This window comes from Ixodes scapularis, unplaced genomic scaffold (genome assembly GCF_016920785.2).
Source record: "Ixodes scapularis isolate PalLabHiFi unplaced genomic scaffold, ASM1692078v2 PGA_scaffold28__5_contigs__length_5199819, whole genome shotgun sequence".
Lineage (NCBI taxonomy): Eukaryota > Metazoa > Arthropoda > Arachnida > Ixodida > Ixodidae > Ixodes > Ixodes scapularis.
Window position 1 is genome coordinate 2308226 of NW_024609855.1, and position 18694 is coordinate 2326919.

Consider the following 18694-nt stretch of genomic DNA (forward strand, 5'->3'; position numbering starts at 1 on the left):
ACGCGCTCGGGAGAGTGCCCTTGGACCGGTTCACGTTCTTGCTCGTTGTTTGGATAAACCAGGACTCTAGATGAAGGCGTTTCCTCCAATGTCCCTCGATGGCCACGATCTGGGTCTAGTCGAGGGAGAAAGAGTGCCCCATTTTTTTGCTCGTGCTCTGCCAGGGCGCTGGCCTCAGTGTCTTTCTTTCTCACGTCGTATTTGTGTCGTCGAATACGATCCGGGAAGTTTTTCGTTTCCCCCACATAAGCGACCGGGCAATCCGCGCAAGGCACACGGTACACGAGACCTCGAGCCCTTTCCCTTCCTGGTCTGTCTTTGGGGAGAGGAAGCCGTCGACGGATGGTAGACACGGGCTTGTGGGAGATGGCAATGCCGTGTTTCCGCAGGACGCGTCCGACGGTCTCACTGACATTCTTCACATAAGGGAGACAGATCCCAGTAGACGGTCTCGAGGCTGGAGTTACAGGGGGGCGGCGTAGGCGTTTGTACATGTCGTTAATGAACCGCTTTGGGTAACCATTTTTAACTAGATCAGCTTTGATCTTCTTAGCTTCTTCTCGTAGGGCCTCCTCCGTAGAACACACGGACAGCGCCCGTCGGAAAAGGGCGCTGACCACTGAGGCCTTGTGCGATGTGGAGTGATACGACTCGAAGTCCAGGTATCTACCGGTGTGCGTAGGTTTACGGTATACCGTGAAGTTGAGCTCGTCAGAAGCTCTCTTGACGCTCACATCCAGAAACGGGAGCACGCCGTCCGTCTCTCGCTCCACCGTGAACTGAATAGACGGTTCAACGGAGTTTAAACACTGGCACAGGCGCTCAACCTCACTGGCTTCGACGATGCAGAAACAATCATCCACATACCGGAGGAAGGTCTTGGGCCTTGGATTAAAGCAAGAAAGAGCTTTTTGTTCGATGTACTCCATCGTGAGGTTGGCCATGGCAACGGAGATCGCAATATGCAATATTGCAATATCTACGGCCATAGATTATATTCTCCGGGCTAAAATCAAACGGGCTGTCCTATTTGTAGACTCTTGGAGTGCGGTTACCGCAATATGCTCCTTTAGAGTTACTAAGAATGCGCTGGTGCAGCAACTTCAAAATAAGCTTAATAAAGCGGTACATGGAGGCCTTGATATAAAATTTTGTTGGGTGCCAAGTCATATGGGAATAAAAGGTAATGAAGAAGCAGACAGACTCGCTACATCCTCAGGTAATCTTCCCCCGTCTCACGCCTGTTTGCCACACCAAGACATTAAACCTATAACAAAGTCATCCCTTCTTCGTTATTGGCAGTCTGAATGGAACATGGAGTGCAATATTAAACATCATATTAGAAAGCCGGTTCTTGGGCTCTGGGAGAGCTCTTCTCAGAGGAACCGATTCCATGAAGTACTATTGTGCCGTCTTCGAATCGGTCATTCTTACGTAACGCACAAATATCTTCTTAGTGGAGAGGACCCACCGGCGTGTCAACAGTGTGGGGATACGCTTACCATCATGCATATCTTGTGGCTGTGTTCAACTTTGGACAAGGAACGTCGTATTCACTTTCCTGAATTGTTTCACTTCCAAATCCCATTCCATCCTGCTCTTTTGCTGGGAGAATACCCCCTCATCCCATTCAACCGTGTGTTGTCTTTTATCAGAAGCGCGGGTTTTATTAATAAGATCTAACCCTGCATCGGTAATTATTATCCTGTAGCTCGTTAACAACAACAGCTGGTTTCTTAAATTTTGTTTGGCGCAGTATGGCCTCCGTAGCTGTTGCGCCATAAAAACCCCAAACATCATCGTCATGATCCCGTGAATTTCTGCAAGAAAATGGAGCTCCGCAAGGGGGAGCACTAAGTGTCACCTTGTTTATAGTTAAAATGAACTCCATTGCTTCTGTAATCCCTCTGACGGTTCAGTACTCATTTTACGTCGATGATTTACGAATTTCAGTTCCCTCCTGTAACGTCTCAGTCTGTGAACGCAGGGTTCAGCTAAGCATCAACAAGCTTACTGAGTGGGCTGACAGTAATGGGTTTAAGTTCTCTCCTGAAAAGACTGCATAAGTTTGCTTCACCCGCAAACGGGGAATCCTTCTTAAACCATCTTTAACAAACTACAATAGTAATGTTGGTGTTCAACCTCAGCACAAATTTTTGGGTTTTATGTTTGATAGTAAACTGAATTTTAATGCTCATGTAAAAAGCATGAAACTGAAAGCTCACAAGTCTCTCAATATCCTTAAAGTTCTCTCTCACCGGTCTTGGGGTTTGGATCGATTGTGCCTCCTGCGGATCTATCGCTGTTTGGTACGCTCTCGACTAGACTATGGCTGCTTTGTTGATGGGACTGCCAGGCAGTCTGTGCTCAAGATGTTGGATCCCATTCATTATCTTGGGCTTCGTTTGGTTACGGGTGCATTTCGTACATCCCATTTGTCCAGTTTATATGCAGAGGCTAATGCGTGTTGCCTCGAAAGACGCAGATTCACATTGGGCATGATGTACTCTCTTCGCCTCCGATCTGTCCTCCAGCAACCGACTCGAGAAGCTGTTCAAGAAACACGCTCGGAACGACTTTTTCTCACGAAACCTAGCGTGATCCCTCCATTCAGTGTGCGATTGAAGACCTTGGCAGGGTCTGTCGGATTAGATGTGTCATCCCAGGTAGGCGAATTCCCTGGCATCATAGCACCTTGGGGGCACCCTGACATACACTGCAACCTGTCTTTTGCACAGTATAACAAGATAAGCACTCTAAGTGCTGTACTTCTGCGAGAATTTCATGAACTCGCTCAATTCTAAAGATTATACAAAGTTCTATACAGATAGAACAAAATCTGAGACCTTTGTTGGGTGCTCTGTTATTGGCTCTTCAGTGGAAGTTTTAAGGCAATTAAATGCTGCTGCTTCCATTCTCACAGCGGAGCTGTATGGCCTCTTCTTGGCTACATAACACATAGCCCGTCACAGGATACCCCTGGCAGTGGTTTTCACTGACTCACTTAGTGCCCTGCGAGCCATCTCTGCACTGCTGCCTACAAGGAACTCCCTTGTTGTTGAAGTTCAGAAGAAAATTATTGCGGCAGCCAGAAAGCATTGCACCATTGTCTTTTGTTGGATTCCCAGCCATGTTGGTATCCCAGGCAATGAGGCGGCCGACCGTGCTGCCCGCACATGCGTCAGCAGACAGGTAGATATTAAAAGTATTGCTTACATGGACTATCGCCCTTCTGTAAGGTCTCGTATACGAGCACAATGGCAAGCCGAGTGGAATGAGGAGATCTACAACATTCTGCATCTTATTAAGCCAAATTTGGGTGAATGAGGGAGCGCCCGGCACCAGGAACGGTTTTATGAACTAATACTGTGTCGCTTGCGCCTCTCCCACACACATTTGACTCATGGCTACCTGCTCCATGGGGACGATGCCGCTTTTCGTGAACAGTGTGACAAACCTCTAAGTGTTCTCCATTCTGTAATTGAGTGCCTTTTCTATGAACGGGAACGCCAATCTCACTTCGCACAGTTATACAGAAAGCACATTCCCTTACACCCAATGTTGTTATTGGGTGATGAACTATTCGTAACTTACAACCAGGTTTTTAAGTTTTTAGATGCTATTGGTCTTCTACGTCGATTGTGAACCATTTTTGTCTGCGACATTATCCGGTTCATGTTTTATACCTTTATTTTTAACCCTGACCACTATTCATTGTCTCATCCTATGATGGACTAAAGGCCAAAGCCCCGGGCCGCAAGGTCCAATCACGTTCCACTCTATACTTTGACACTCTTAACATTGATTAGGAGTGCACGAATAATGCTCAAATCCAAAAGCGCCACTTCATTTTTATAGCTTCGACGCTGCAAGAGCCTATGTGTCGTGGCTTTCTTTGCGATGTAAAATTGTTGAGTCACTCAATGCTCTTCGATTCGAACCACTGTCCACCCGTCCCCTCATCAGTGATCCGAGACGCGGGAACCGATACGTGCATCGAAGCGAAATACCGCACAATTTCTAAGTGGCTCGTGATTGGATCTGGCGGTCCATAGCTTTTGCCTTTAGTCCATCGTAGGGTGAGACGAAGTATAGAGTCCTTTCTTCTCGCTTACCCTCACTGCAATAGTTTCCTTCTTTGGCGCTCTTTGGCCTTAGCAGCCCTTGCGCCATAAAAACCCAATCCAATCCAAGCCGAACGGACGGTACCAACTTTCATGAGCGGCTTGATAGCCGAGCGGTACAACTGATTAAAAAGCTAATGTACGTGTTCGTGACTACAAAAAAAGTAATCAGAGTTTTCTAGGCCCTATAACGAAAAGCAGTGTTTTTTTTTGTAGACTTTGACACGTATTTAAGCTGTTTCATGAGGTATATTTCAGCGTTCTCAGGGCCCTCGTAAAAGTTGGGGCCGTCTGTTTGACGTCAGTGCGCTGTTCGTCGAAATGAAGCTTTGGGGTGGCGTATACAGGACAAAGGGTGTGAGAATAAACCCCTTTTCCTGAGAGTGTGCATCCTCAATTCTTCTGCCTTAGACGCGTACTTTCACGGAGCACAGGTGTGTTGCGCACCGAAGAGCTGCCTTCAAGCTGGTAGTTCCTGTGACGTGCTAGATGATGCAGTGTTGTTTCCTAAATCGCTCTGGCATAGACGTGTAATTTCACGGAGCAATGGTGTAGCAGTTCGGATTGAATCCGCTGGTCTGCGGCACGTTTCGTCGCCACAAAGGTTTCATCAACACTTGTTACGTGAATTTCGAGCTGTATGGACATATTTCATCGCGCGTGTATAAGTGGGGTAAGTGTTAGCTGCCCAACCCACCCGTTCACGCCGCTTTGCGGCGGAGGTCTACAGTGGCTGATTACCAGAAAAGTGGTCCCACATCCATTTCAGTTCAGTTCGTCCACGGCAGTCTTCAAAATCTCGAAGGAGAGGACTCATTCGCAAAGAATGCCACTAAAGCAATAGAGCTTCTTTACTGGTCAGGATAGACTTTCTTCTGTCAGTTTTGTTATATTGTCACGGACACTTGGCCCAGTCCATTCTTCTATTACTCTTTACTATTCTGGAAAGTTAAGGCTATGCTAACCTGTCATCGCGTGTTCTGGTGGAGATGCTGGGTAGTTAACCATTTAGCCCTTCCCTCTGTGTGCACCCTGGCGGCTCCTCAGCCTAGTGTACCAGCAACGAAAAACTAGGCAAAACAAACTTTGCACCACGTTCCTCAAGGACTAAAGTTTACCGACGAGCTACCAGATGAAAGCAAACTTCAATTCCTAGATCTTCAGCTGTCCTTTAACAACAACCATACTGGTTGGACATACAAACCATGGTCCAAAAAGTCCTTTCTACCATTTTATTCGGCTCATCCTAAATTAATCAAGAGTGGAATTGTAAAAAGCAGCTTCATAGCAGCCTTGCAAAAATCATGCGAGCAAACAGCCAAGCAGAGTTTTGAGGCACAAGTTCAAAAACTACATGAATCCGGGTATACCAGTTCTTTATATTCGATGTAGCACAGAGCCTCACCACTCATAATGAAAGAAGAAGAGATAAGAAACGCCGTCCCGCAATGATACCTTACTAACACAAAGTATCACACAATTTGAAACGAATAGTGGCTAAATATGATATACAGGTTGTAACATCAGCTCCTGATCAACTTAAAAAAAAAAAAACTGTGTCCAAAAATCAACTCCCAGAACGAAAGACAAGACCAATGCTCAGTCCAGCACGCACATAAATATATCAACTGCAGCTTTAACATCGTATACGAAATTCCCTGCAGATATGGAAGAGTGTACCCCGGTCAATCTGGGTGCTGTGTAATTGTACGACTACGAGAGCATGATCTTTCCCTGCATGCGTCACCTCAGGACACTTGGCCATACATGTCAGGTAGATGCACTCATCTATTGAATCAAACGAAAGTGCTCAATCGCATTAGGAGCAAGAGAGCCCGAGAAATTTTCAAGGCAAAAACTAGAAGAGAAAAAGGAGACACGTGCGTTAGCACACCATCAATTTCATTGTCCGAGAAAGAGATAGGGTACCTCAACCTTTTTTCTTAATCTGGCTGCTTTTCGTGTTATATTTTCATTTCTCTATCCATCTCTTTTTTCAATTTAATCTTGTTAATATTTTACCAAATAATTTTTAAGCATTTTTCTTGCGAATGCAATTGGCATTTTAATTTAGCAATCCTCCTCTCATTCTCGTCCTTTAATCGTTTTGTCGGAGCCCGCCTTAATCTTCACACGTCGACGTGGTGGGACTTGCTGGAAGCCGTCCTCACCGACGACTGCACTGGCCGCCCTCGTGGAGCACTCTGCGCCAGCTGCGTCTCGATGATCCGAGCGCGCTGTCAGGAGTCCGGCTGCGTCGGCCCCAGCCGACCCACGCCGCAGACTAGGTTAACGTTGACGCAGGTCACCGTTTTGGAGTGGCCTTGCTATTCTCATATCTGCGCCTCGCTCGTTGATCGTTTTAACTTTCTTCATTCAATAGAAGGCCAAACATGGGTAGACATTGCAGCAGATGATAACGAACATTGTCGGCATCAAATGTACTTGGATAGGTCTACCATTTGTAAGAAGTGGACCCGAATGCGAGCGGCAGCCGACGGAACTTTTGCGAGCACATTTGCGTTTTATACGGACTAAATCATAATTTTAAACGGGAAATAAAACCCATACTTGACTGAACGCGTGAGGTTACGTGTCTTGTAGTGGTCACGCTCTATTTCACAAGTGAGAATGCTCCCTAACTGAGTAGGGAGCTCACAAACCACTGCATCAGCCCTGTTTCACATAGACTCAATGGGTGAAGAAGGCGGCAATATGGTGGCTCCGCTAGCAGACGTCACAGTTGTCTCCACTCTGGGACGGCGCCAGCGAGTGACATTGAGGCACTCTAGATGACACTGCTACACGGCACCATCTATGCGGTGAGCCTGAAACTGCGTTAAGCTAGACAGAAGGTTCTGCGGTATTTTCCAGGCCAAATATGCCACTACCTATAAAAAATAAACGTTTATAACACGAAGCAAATTTTGAAGCCAAAGAAAAAAAATATGGAGGACAGCAAGAGGCTTCAACGGTTTTAAGGCACACGGTCTCCAGATGTCGCAAATGTGGCAACGAGCTTTAAGCTTAGCGAGGCCACACACAAAAAGACAAGAGCGCTTTCCACTTTCCGTCTTTATTCTTTAGACCAGGGGTGCCCAGGCCGACCAGGCCTAAGAGCCGCAAACGAAACCACGAAACTTCTAAGAGCCACGGGGGGGTGGGGGGGGGGGACAAGTTTAAATTTTGTTCAGAGTCTGATCGTACGTATGAGTGCACAAGGCTGTATACGACAGTACGTATGGAGGTACAAGGCTGCCAAACCGCGAGCCATACTTTATTGTGCCTGAAATCCCTTCTTTTTTTCCTGGGGAAATGCGGGAAGGAGGGGGGGGGGGGGGGGGTCCCCTTACGAGGGATCCGCGAGCCGCACTTGGACAAGCAAAGAGCCGCATGCGGCTCGCGAGCCGCGGTTTGGCCACCCCTGCTTTAGACGCTTCCCCTTTTTTCTCCTCTCTATCTCCCTTTCATGCATCTCTTGGTGAGACATGTAAGGGGAGAGGGTTTAAGAACGTGTTTTTCGCTCAAGTCCAGACGCATTCTGGAAACAGCCGTTGAAACTAAAGTGGATGTCCAGTACTCTTGGCCTTGGTTTTCATCAGAGCCCCAGCAAAAACACAGCAAAAGCAACTACTCCAACAACAACAACAACGACAACAACAGCATTATTTTTCTGTTCTTATGGAACCAGGGGCATTCTTTTAAGACCTGCTTCGATTTTTCTTTAGGGCCCGCACCCAAACCAGAACGAGGTCCTCCAAGCCTAGCGCGCACAACACCGCCTTCGCCAGAGCCTTGGATATCAGGTTCCAGGCATAAAGGGAACGAGCTGCAGCAAGATACCCATGTGCTGGCGAAAGAGGCTCGAGTTTTGCTGCCGAAGAGGATCCCAAAGGTAGAGGGGGAACCGACTACAATAGATGCAAAGGGATTCCATCTGGCAATTCAGTGAGAGAAAAATACGCGTTTCACTAAGAAACTTACAAAACAACATAAATATTAAAAAAAGTTTGCTGAAATTTTCGACGGTGCTTTCGACGGATTTTTTTAATACATTCATTCGAACTAGAATCGGACACCTTGCAGTGGCACGGGCGAGCGTTCAAATCAAAGTAGCATGGTCTTAAAAAAAGTGTGCTTCCTAGTATTTGTTATTTCACGTATTCGGGTCTCATTTTCCGTAATGCATTTCCATTATAACTACCCTGCCTGTTTCCCATTTGCTGTGTACACATAGAAAATATTGAAAGACTCTGCCTGAAATTTCTAACGACCCCATTTGTTTGTTCGGAGAACATTCATAAATTAAAAAGTCGCTGTCAGAAACAAAAAACGTAAAAAAAACATCAATTAGGCATTCTTATATTCAAAGGGCAAAAAGTTTGCCCTCTCCATTCGCGGCAGTATTTACTTTCACCGCGTTAGATGACTGCCCCCAAACATCCAAAAACTGAACACAGATGTGAAGGAAGAGCAAGGCTTTCACTTGGATTACGCGTCTCCGTCATGCTTCTTGGTGAAAGATTCGCCTAACCAGACGCATGTTGAAGATGTTTACATCTCTCGTCTTCATCTTGTTCGTTCACCCTATGACTGTTGCAGCAATGGGCTCCAGACAAGACGGTGTGCATGTCGCCCTTCCGAATGACACATACGTAGACATTCTCTGCGCAAGTGGAAGCATAGAAAACTTCCTCTGCCGGCGCAGAATCGGAACCGTCCTCAGAGCAAGCTACTGGTGCAGCTCCTGGTCAGTTTACCTGAAGCACCTCCGTGACATCACTGCGGACAACAGGAAGCGGGTGGCCGTTATTCCTGAGTCCTTATGGAAGGGTAATATTTCGCGCTTACTCTCTGTCGACGATCTTTTCTCCTGTTGGTTTATTCTTTCTGAGAAAATGCACTTACCTTACGTTCGTTATCGTTAAAGCCCAAGCCAATCTATTTATTATTTACGCACGAACGTGAACAGCCTCAGCATTTTACAGCGCTTAGTGTGGAACTGCACCGGCAGCAGCTACATCAACGTGAATGAAGGCTCAGCCGCACAGGAGCCAAGCTTTTTCGCTGCACAAACCTGGCAGCGGCTCCGGAACCAAAGCTTCGTGCTTGGTTCTGTGGATCCTTATTACGCCATCCCGGAAAAGAACATTGTCGTAAAATGTTTGGAGTTGCTTGGTGTCAATTACAGAACAATCTTTGTGAACAGCGAGCACTGGATTACAGACGTCAGAGAGCGCAGAATAGACATTATGGTCCAAAATGCGGCGTGCGACGTACACCGCTGGCGGTTGATCCACTTTCCCGGCATCTTGCGCTGCGGAAGGGCCGTATTCTACACGGTCCGTAAGCCTTCACGCCGGGCAGATGAGTTGCTGCGAGAAGCACCGACTACCTTCTTCGCCCTTTTGTTCTTCTCGATAGTCCCCTGTGCACTAGGCTTCTGTCTGATCAATTACTGCTCGGGAAGGCAGCCGCTGAAGGGAATTCAAGAAGTGGCGTTGGTTTTCATCTCAACGGCAATGCTCTTCTCATATCCAGTACCGCAACGGTTCGAACGCGTTCTGGCTGGACGCATCGTGCTCTTCTGCTGGATGGTCGGCGGATTCTCGCTCGCCACTTACTTGCAGAGCCTCTTGACCTCTAGCCTGAGTTCCGGATATGGCTGGGACGCCGACGACACCGTAGACAAGCTCCACCCCCAGCTCGCCTCTGGGAAAGTGCTGCCCTGTGTGATAAGAGGCACCTTCATGTACCATCAACTGCAATCAGACGACAAGCAGGGCATCATCGGCGCCATGGCGGACGCCCAGCAGCGATCGCCCAATAAGAATTCTACTCTAAGTGACACCAGCGCTGGCTGCAGAGATAAGGTTGTCAGAGGAAGCCACGTGTTTCTCTCGCTAGATTTAGAGGAATGCAGCCTGGCAAAGCTTGGCAACATGGTGATTGCTGGGAAAGAAACTATCTACACGCTCTACATGAGCACCCCCGTGCGAAAGGACTTCCCGCTGCGAGCCATTTACGGCCGTCTGGTGACGAGAATATTCGAGACTAATTTGCAATCCGAAGAGATGAAGGTATGGAACTGGAACTGTCCCCGCTTTGGGGACGTAGATGTCTCCCCGGTACCATATGACTTCACACAGTTCCTTTGGTTTTACTACATATGTTGCGGTGCGGCTGCAGTTGTATTAGCGCTAGAGGTATTAATGTTTCGTATACGCCAACGCTAGAGGTATTAATTTTTCGTATACGCCAACGGATTTCTTACCAAAAAAAAGCCGGAGTCTGCCCACACCAGGCGTGGGCACTGCACGTGCGGAGGATCTAGAGTCGCGAGAGGTGAAGCGCCCGCGGATGCGCAGCGGGTTGATGTCAGAGCCGGGCGTTGGTCGATATTCCGACGAACTTAAACGCTGTTGCTCGTTGGCAGATGAACTCTGGTGTGCGCCGTGAGGTCAGCACAAACATCGTGGGCATTGTATCAGGGCTGACTCAGTACTTGAAATCAATACTATTTTGTTGTAGTTTTGTAATGCTTGAATTGCTTTTCGTAGTGGTAACGCTTTTGAAGGGTGAGGGAACGACTTTTTTGCACCCAATTTCTTGAAATGGATTACTTTTTCCATTAGGGCTCGGTTGTTGATCCGATCGCAATTTCTTCCCCACGAAAAACACCAATGTCCGGTATGGCTTTGGAGTGCCTTAGCTGGGTCGGCACAGCCCAGCACTGCTCACGCACGTCGCTTTGGAAAGCGAGCTGAGCAAGTGTCGTGCGTACGAACACTCAAAGTGGTACCGGCCAGAAGCCTTGTATTCGAATGGATTGTGAAAGAGTATGTGGCACAGAACTTGAGAGATAATAGAGAGTTTAAGAATAGGGGGCCACAAAGAAATAGGGGCTCACCACTGCGCATGGGCAGAACCCAAACTCTGTTTGGGGTTTTGGTTTGGCGGTCGCCTCCGAAGCAAAATTTAAGTAAAAGCGTGGGGCCCCTAATTGCTTGAGGCCGGGTGAGTCGGCAACATGGCGGCGCCCTTTCCGCTCCCTTCGGAGCAAATTCGTCATGGTCGCAGCAATATTAGCCGATTTCATTGCCATTAACCAAAGAACGAGGGAGATTACGGAGGATTTTGTCATCTCACAGTACGAGGATGATATGTGTGTCAGTTCGCCGTCCATCGCCTTGTTTCCCAGAGAGATTGCTTACATTTTTTCTTACGAAGCAAGACTCTAATCACATTGGTAAGATTGGCTGTGTTTTGTGTTTTGGGAGTTCGAGGGTTTCGTGTTTGTTCTAATTACAATTCAGTTGTTAGTGAGCACTTGTCGTGTACAGTCCCCTCACTCGTCCTTCGTCTAATTTTTGGTTGTAATTGTACGAAAATAGGACGCCGTTATAACGGGCAAGAAAAAATCGTAACGGTCACGAGTAATTTTATTACTTCCACACGTAATCAGATCCTTTTTGTGATTGCTGTTTGAGGTATTCAAATGACTAGAAAATGACTCTGAAAAGAAATCAGTTACAATGATTTTGAATAATTGCTATGGGTGGTACCGGAGAAGTTTGGGTAATTGTCACTGTAATTAATTACAATTTAGCTTCGAGTTATTGTAAATGCAATTCCTTACTTTTTCAGTAATTTGTGCAAGTGTGGAACTTCGCATACAGGCGTTGCAGCATGATGGAGTTTATAGAGATGGTCATAGTATAATTTATGTCAAAGAGTTCGGGAACACGTTACCCAAGTCACTGACATCTTGAAAGACGAAGGACGTTGCTTCTTATGTTCACACTCATTGTTTCCTATCAGTCATCCGGCGTTCTATTCTACTGCAATATGCGTCGCGGAAATTTCTGCACCGCGCATTTTTTGAGCTGCCAATGCGTTACTATACGATAAAAAAAATGCTTAGAATAACCACATTTTGTTTCCGCGAACGCTCATTCGCTGCCCGCATTGTTTTCAACTGGTAGCTGTAGAGCATCTATGCGCGCTTTGATTTTAATCGTCAAAGTCAGAAGCTGAAAAAAAGGCTCGAGAGACAGTTCAAAACTTAGCAGCACGTATGTGTTGAGAAATTTTAGTAGGGAAATCACCATGAGAAGTGAAAAGCAAACCTTGGGTTGGGATTCAAATAAGAAGAAAAATATGGTCCAAATTATTTCACAATACTCAATACAACGCCAAGGTCACAATTTCTTTCCGGATTATATGTCAAACGTGTCAATAACAAATAGAAGGTACGAAGATAGAAATACAAGACAAACCGGAGCAAATAATCGCTTTTTCGACTAAAGCTATTAACGAATGAAACCATGTCTTGAGAGGTTATAAAAAATAGTAACCGCGTTTTATCCTGCATTGTGCTGGTGCATCTTCCATTTATTTTCAGTATATCTTTTGTTTGTGCTATCTTGGGCGTATGCACCTGCGCTCTCTAAGATGCACATTTTGTTCTCTTTATATTTAGATATCCCCGTCGCTGTAATGCAGTCCATAAACCTTTTTTCAGATCACACTCAGACTATACGTTCGCTTTATTTGGTCGGCTCATCAAGCAAACCTCATTAGCAAATTCTAATCTGTTCAAAATGAAGCATCTAGTTTTCTCTCGCACGACTACTCACGGACATCAAGTAGAACTGCATTATAATCAAATCTAGAGCTTCGTCCACTGACTGAAAGATCTAAATTTGTTCGACTGGTCATGTTTCTCAAAATCAATTATTTCTCTTCTTTGCGTGAGAATTACTGTGACCCGCCATCTCACATCGATTTACGTCATGACTATGCACAACCTGAAAGTGAACTCTTTATTTGCGAAAACTAGTAAATTTCAAAATTACACGCTTTCACAGTTACCACTGAAGTCAACTATCTTCCACAAATAATCGTACTTGAAACTAATCAGGCTAAGTTCGGTGATATTTGCAGTGCACACCTTACAAGTGTTTTAATGGGTCAAAATGCGTATTCAATATCACTTCCTTTTTTTGTTCCATGTCTTCTTAGATGTTCTGTATAATATGCCTCTAGTTCTTCATTAGGAAGTTTTAGCAAACTGTTACCGTGTTCCGGCTCGCGGGGAGCGCGCTTAAAAGCATGCTTCACAATGCTCCACTAGTGCGTTACGCGGGAAGCGGTAAAGGTTTGCTAGAAGTCCCTATTAATATATCTGTTATTCGGCAACCTTCTTTGTTATTTTGTTTTGTACTTGATCTCAACTCATGTAACGCACCCCATTAAGGTGCCTTTGAGGGTTATTCAACTGAACTGAACAAAAGTCCCTCTTTTGAAGCCAATGCACAACTGGTCTGGCAATGGCCGGCAGTTTCACCCGTGCCGCGTTCCTATAGACCGTTTTATCGTGGGTAGCGCCATTTTGAGAGCGAGAGAGAAAAGGGGAAAGGGCTGCCGGCGCTTTCCCTTTTCTGATTGTGTAGAAAGAGTAAAAGTCCCGGATGAGAGGCTTGGCCGTGTTGGGTGTCTGCTGTGTCCCAACTTCTTTCGCGCTTTCTTTTCTGTTTTGAACTCACAAACTTAATTAGAGCCACGGGCTTTGATGGCAACAGTCCCCCGGTCATTGAAACGCCATTGCTCGGTCATAGGGTGCACGAATAACGACAGAAAGCGTCGAATACCGCCCAAGGACCTCGTAGCTTGCATGGAATTCGGCAAGGAACGTGCGGCTGCAATGTTTTGAAGCTCCACCGCTTTCCGCGTGACTGGAAATGATGAACCATTCATAAATTTTTGCTTGCAATAGGCCCATTTCAACGCAGCCGTTTTTAGTAATGAACAAGCGATACACGAAACGGGAACCTCAATTAACTTTTGTAAACACTCGGAGCTGCTACATATCGTTTTGCTGCGCTGCTTTTATCTTGCGTGTCCGTGTGCTCATATTTCATTGTGGATGAACGACGAAGACGTTCTAGATGTGCTTATATCGAACCGCAGAAAGCGTCAAAGCAGCCACGAATTATTTTACTATTTGATCCAATATTCTGAGTACTAACCTCCAATTTCTATCGCTGACACGTTCGCTGTCGCTGTTCCCTCCTTTGCCGCACTGGCGGATGCCATGACTCGAAGAAAGAAACGTACACACTGGGCTCGAAGACGCAGATCGCAACACACAAGTCGTACCCTGGAGCGACTATCCAGCGCTTCAAAGCGCCCAATCAACGGAAACAACCCAAACAACCCACCAGCGGCACTCCAAGAAGCGCTTTTGTCGGCTCTCTGGTATCGCACAGGGGATCGCTATTCAGGGAAACCGATAGAACTACCTTTTCAACAATTTCTAGCCTGACCCGGCGGCGGAAATAAGCCTTCAACTAAGTGTTGTAAATTATGAAATTGAGTCAGTCACCACTGCAAGTTATCAATATTAAGATAAATTCAGTTACAAAATTTTACAAGCTGAAACAGGAATTATCACGAGAAAACTGGCACGCACCTTGCGAGCGTACCCCATGTTCGTCGGCGGTACAGCGTTCGGTGCGCGCTCCATTCACAAGCTGTTCCGAGCACAGTCGAGAAGATTGCAATCTACATAGGTCCTCGGACGGTATTCGACGATTTCTTTCGTTATTCGTGCACCCTATGACCGAGCAATGGTGTCCCGATGACCGGGGAACTGTTGCCATCGAAGCCCGTTACTCTAATTAAGTTTGCGAGTTGAAAACAGAAAAGAAAGCGCGAACGAAGTTGGGGTACTGCGGGCACCCAACACCGGCCAAGCCTCTCATCCTGGGCTTTTACTCTTTTTACACAATCAGAAAGGGGGAAAGCGCCGGTAGCCCTTTCCCCTTTTCTCTCTCGCCTTCCTTGGTTCTTGAAATCTCAAGCACCTTGATTACAAAAGCGGAAAGGGCAAGGACAGAACAAAGATTGAACACGACAAGCGCTTGCTGACAACTGATTGCTTAATGCATGATGTGATGTATCTTTCCGGCGAAATACGAGCGGTACTAAACAGTTGAAACGGTTCCGGGATTTCACTAGGGCGAATGATGTTGGCATCCTCGATATGTTGGAAGTGGCATTTGAGGACTTTTTCGAGATGAGCAATCAGAATGGTGTATGTGTTGGCAAGTTATCGCTTTTTTTTTAAGAATGTTGTCTTATCGTGTATTAACAGATATGTTCTAGAACGTGCAAGAAATGAGAGGCAGATTCCTTGGATTACACGAGATATTTTACACCTCAGAAGTAGGATACACCGTATTGAAAGGTACCAACCAATTTTAAGAAAAAGTACACTTCATTCCTTTCGCTTCACCGATGAACCGAGTATAGCAAGCGAGATTAATCGCTTTCTTTCTACTGTATTTCTACCATGAATAATTCTATGATGCCACCATTTACCCATGACCATCGCAAAATTGGCGACTTAGTCGTGTCAGTAAGTATTATTTTTGACAGCCTTCTCCGACTGGACGTTACAAAAGTCATGCGGCCCGGACCGGATTCCTTGCGTATTCCTTCACAGGTATGCAAATGGAGTGCGAAGTTTCTTTGTGAAATATACTTTTGCAGCTTAAAAACTGCCGAGGTGCCAAAAGACTGGAATGTAGCTAAAGTTGTGCTAATTCATAAAAGTAGAGATAAAAAGATCGTTTCGAATTACATACCTTTCTCGCTGGTGAGCAGATGCCGCAGAGTTCTTGAACATTTTCTCTTTAAACACATTGGAACTTTTTTAGAACCCGCAGAATTTTTGGTAAAAGATCAACATGGGTTCCGACGTGGTTATTCAAGAGTTACTCAGCCTCTCCACACATTCCATGAATTCGCTGCTACAGTGGATCACGATGGCCAAGTGGATTCTACCTTGTTAGATTTCGCGAAAGCTTCAACAGGGTATCGCATCGGGAGCTACTGTTTAAACTTAGGGAGATACTCGATAACGGTTACCTTTTACGTTCCGTCGATTCCTATCTTATGAACCGTCGCCACTACGTAACTGTTGGGAAAGCAGAGTCCCTGGATTTGTCAGTTCTGTCAGTAGCACACCAAAGCTCAGAACTCGGTTTATTGGTTTTTTTTTGTGTGTGTGTTTCTTTCTTTATTTGTGTCTGTGGATACAGGTTCCGCAGAGGGGGTCTAAGGCTAAAGGCACGAGTGCCTGACTAGGCCTTAACCCCCTCTTGGTATGCAGCGAGCATGAACATACATATACAATACATCATATACACATAATACATCATACACATATAATACATCATACATATTAAATACATATACATTAAATTCATACAAGTTCAATAGCCAAATCTTAATACTGCCAAATATACAGTTTTTTAGCTTAGACAAACTAAAACATATAAGTATTATATACATATGCGCGGTATGATCAGAAAGTCTAGATCACAACAGTTTCACACAAGTTTATAAGAGATATACTTCCACAAAATTATGTCGAAAAACGTGAAGCTACAAAAGAAAGAATTTCAATATACAAATAACATTTTTATACAATAACTCTGCATAGACTGAAAAGACCGTTCGAAAGACGAAGTAACGATAAAGGTAAGATCATTGCTAACAAAACATGATTCCAGTTTCAAGAAAAACGAGCAGTATCTAACACTATGTGAGTGCACTGCACATTAAATTTATTTTACAATCTCTTTTAACTTAAGATATTGATACATCAAATTTTAATTCGAGTACGTCACAATTCAAAATTGTAGCAGTCTGGAAGGCTAAAATTTGTCGTCCGTAATTTGTTCGTATTATAGGTACTTTACGTTTCGGTCGTCGAATATCGTACACTGGCGTTAGTTCACTTTCTGGCGTTAAGTAACTTCTATTTCTGTAGATTAATTGAAGCAATTTAAAGTAATATATTTGATTTGCCCTAAGCATGGGGTGTTTTAAAAACAGAGGTTCCGAACGTAGATTCCTGTAATCCCCCTTGTAGTCCTTGTAGTTATAAATTATCTGCGTGTAGATAAGCCCGGGATTCCGTGCCGTCTTTTCGCCGAGGACTGTGTTTTGTTTGCCAAAGTGGCATGCACTTTCCATCAATTATGTTTTGACAGTAGCCTGCAATCTGTGTTTTCCTGGTGTCAAGCATGACAGATGGATTTGAACGTGAAAAAAATGCGTGCGAATGAGAGTAACACTAAAGAAGTCTCCCATTTTGTTTTGCTATACTATCAACTCAGTACCGTTGGAAAGTGTCACTTATAAATATTTGAGTATTACCACCACATCTACTTTAAGCTGGTATGTTCACTTAGAAAACCTTACAGCAAAAGCGTCTCGTAAACTGTGGAGTCTTTTAAGGACTTCGAAGGGCACATCAATTTTGTTAGTTTGCTAGAAAGTGTTTTAAGTTTATTCGAGAAGCTTCTCGATGGTTCTTGTTAGTTCTGAGTCAGAAAGTACTAAGGCCGAACTACGATTGTTCGCGACACTTCCCTTCTCAATAAAACGTGCTCCGCGTGGCTTTGGCTCACTCTTTTCGCTAGTGTTTGAACGTGTCATCTCGCCGTCATTAACGCTCGCCTTTCACGCCTGATATTACTCTTGTTTTGGCACAAGTTTGTCGTATTAGATGTTTAGCTTCCTTGTCCGTCCACGTCTCGCCAATCCATCGGTGCGCCAACACCGGGCTCAACTTTGAGACTCCTCTGAGGATGTGGTTTGTTTTTCGCCAAATGAAACAACAAGAAGCGGACCTTTGGCAAACAAAATACGTGTAGGGCTGAAAGTGACTAATTTCCCTGGCAAAAATCCCGATAGATATTGGTATCCGACCGACTGAGATTTCTATCGGGCCGATAGGAATTTCTGTTGGACCGATAGAAATTTCTATCGGTCCCATACGGATCTGTATCGGTCACCTAGGAGTTTTTTTGGTTCCAAAGGAATGTGTATCGGTCCCATAGGAGTGTAATCGGTCCCATAGGAATGCCTATTGGGCCTTTAGAAATTTTCACCAGTCCAATATGCATTCCTATTGGTCTCAATGGAGGTTAGGGAGGTTCATAGGGAGAATTTATTGGACCATTAGGAATTTTTATCAGTCAAACAAAAAGTTTTTTTGACCAAATAGGAATACCTCCTTGACAAGTGGAAACCTCGAATCGTTCAATAGCAATCTCTAAATTGATTGTGCATGTCTATTTGAGCAATAAAAACCAAGTAGACATATGTCTGTCAGAACAATGTAAATACATAATGGACGTAACAGTTGAGAATTGAATCAATATGAACATGTTTCTATACTCTTGGAAAGTTTTTTTTTGGGCGAAGCTGCAATATATTTGTAGACATCCAACTGAAGTAAAAATAGTCTGTGTCAGACATTGAGTCCCATTTGATACATGTGTTATGTAACCTGGCCTGTGTATGCAAATATCTATTCCACGTCCAAAGAATACGTCCAAACTAGAATTTCAGCATGTATAAGAGTACATTACTGACGTTACTTATGCGACAATGTTACGCTTTTTTTTTAATATTCTCGAATGGCAAACATAGTTTCAGCCTAGGTTACATAACACATGATCGTTTAACCATTAGGCTTTAGGTATTATCCA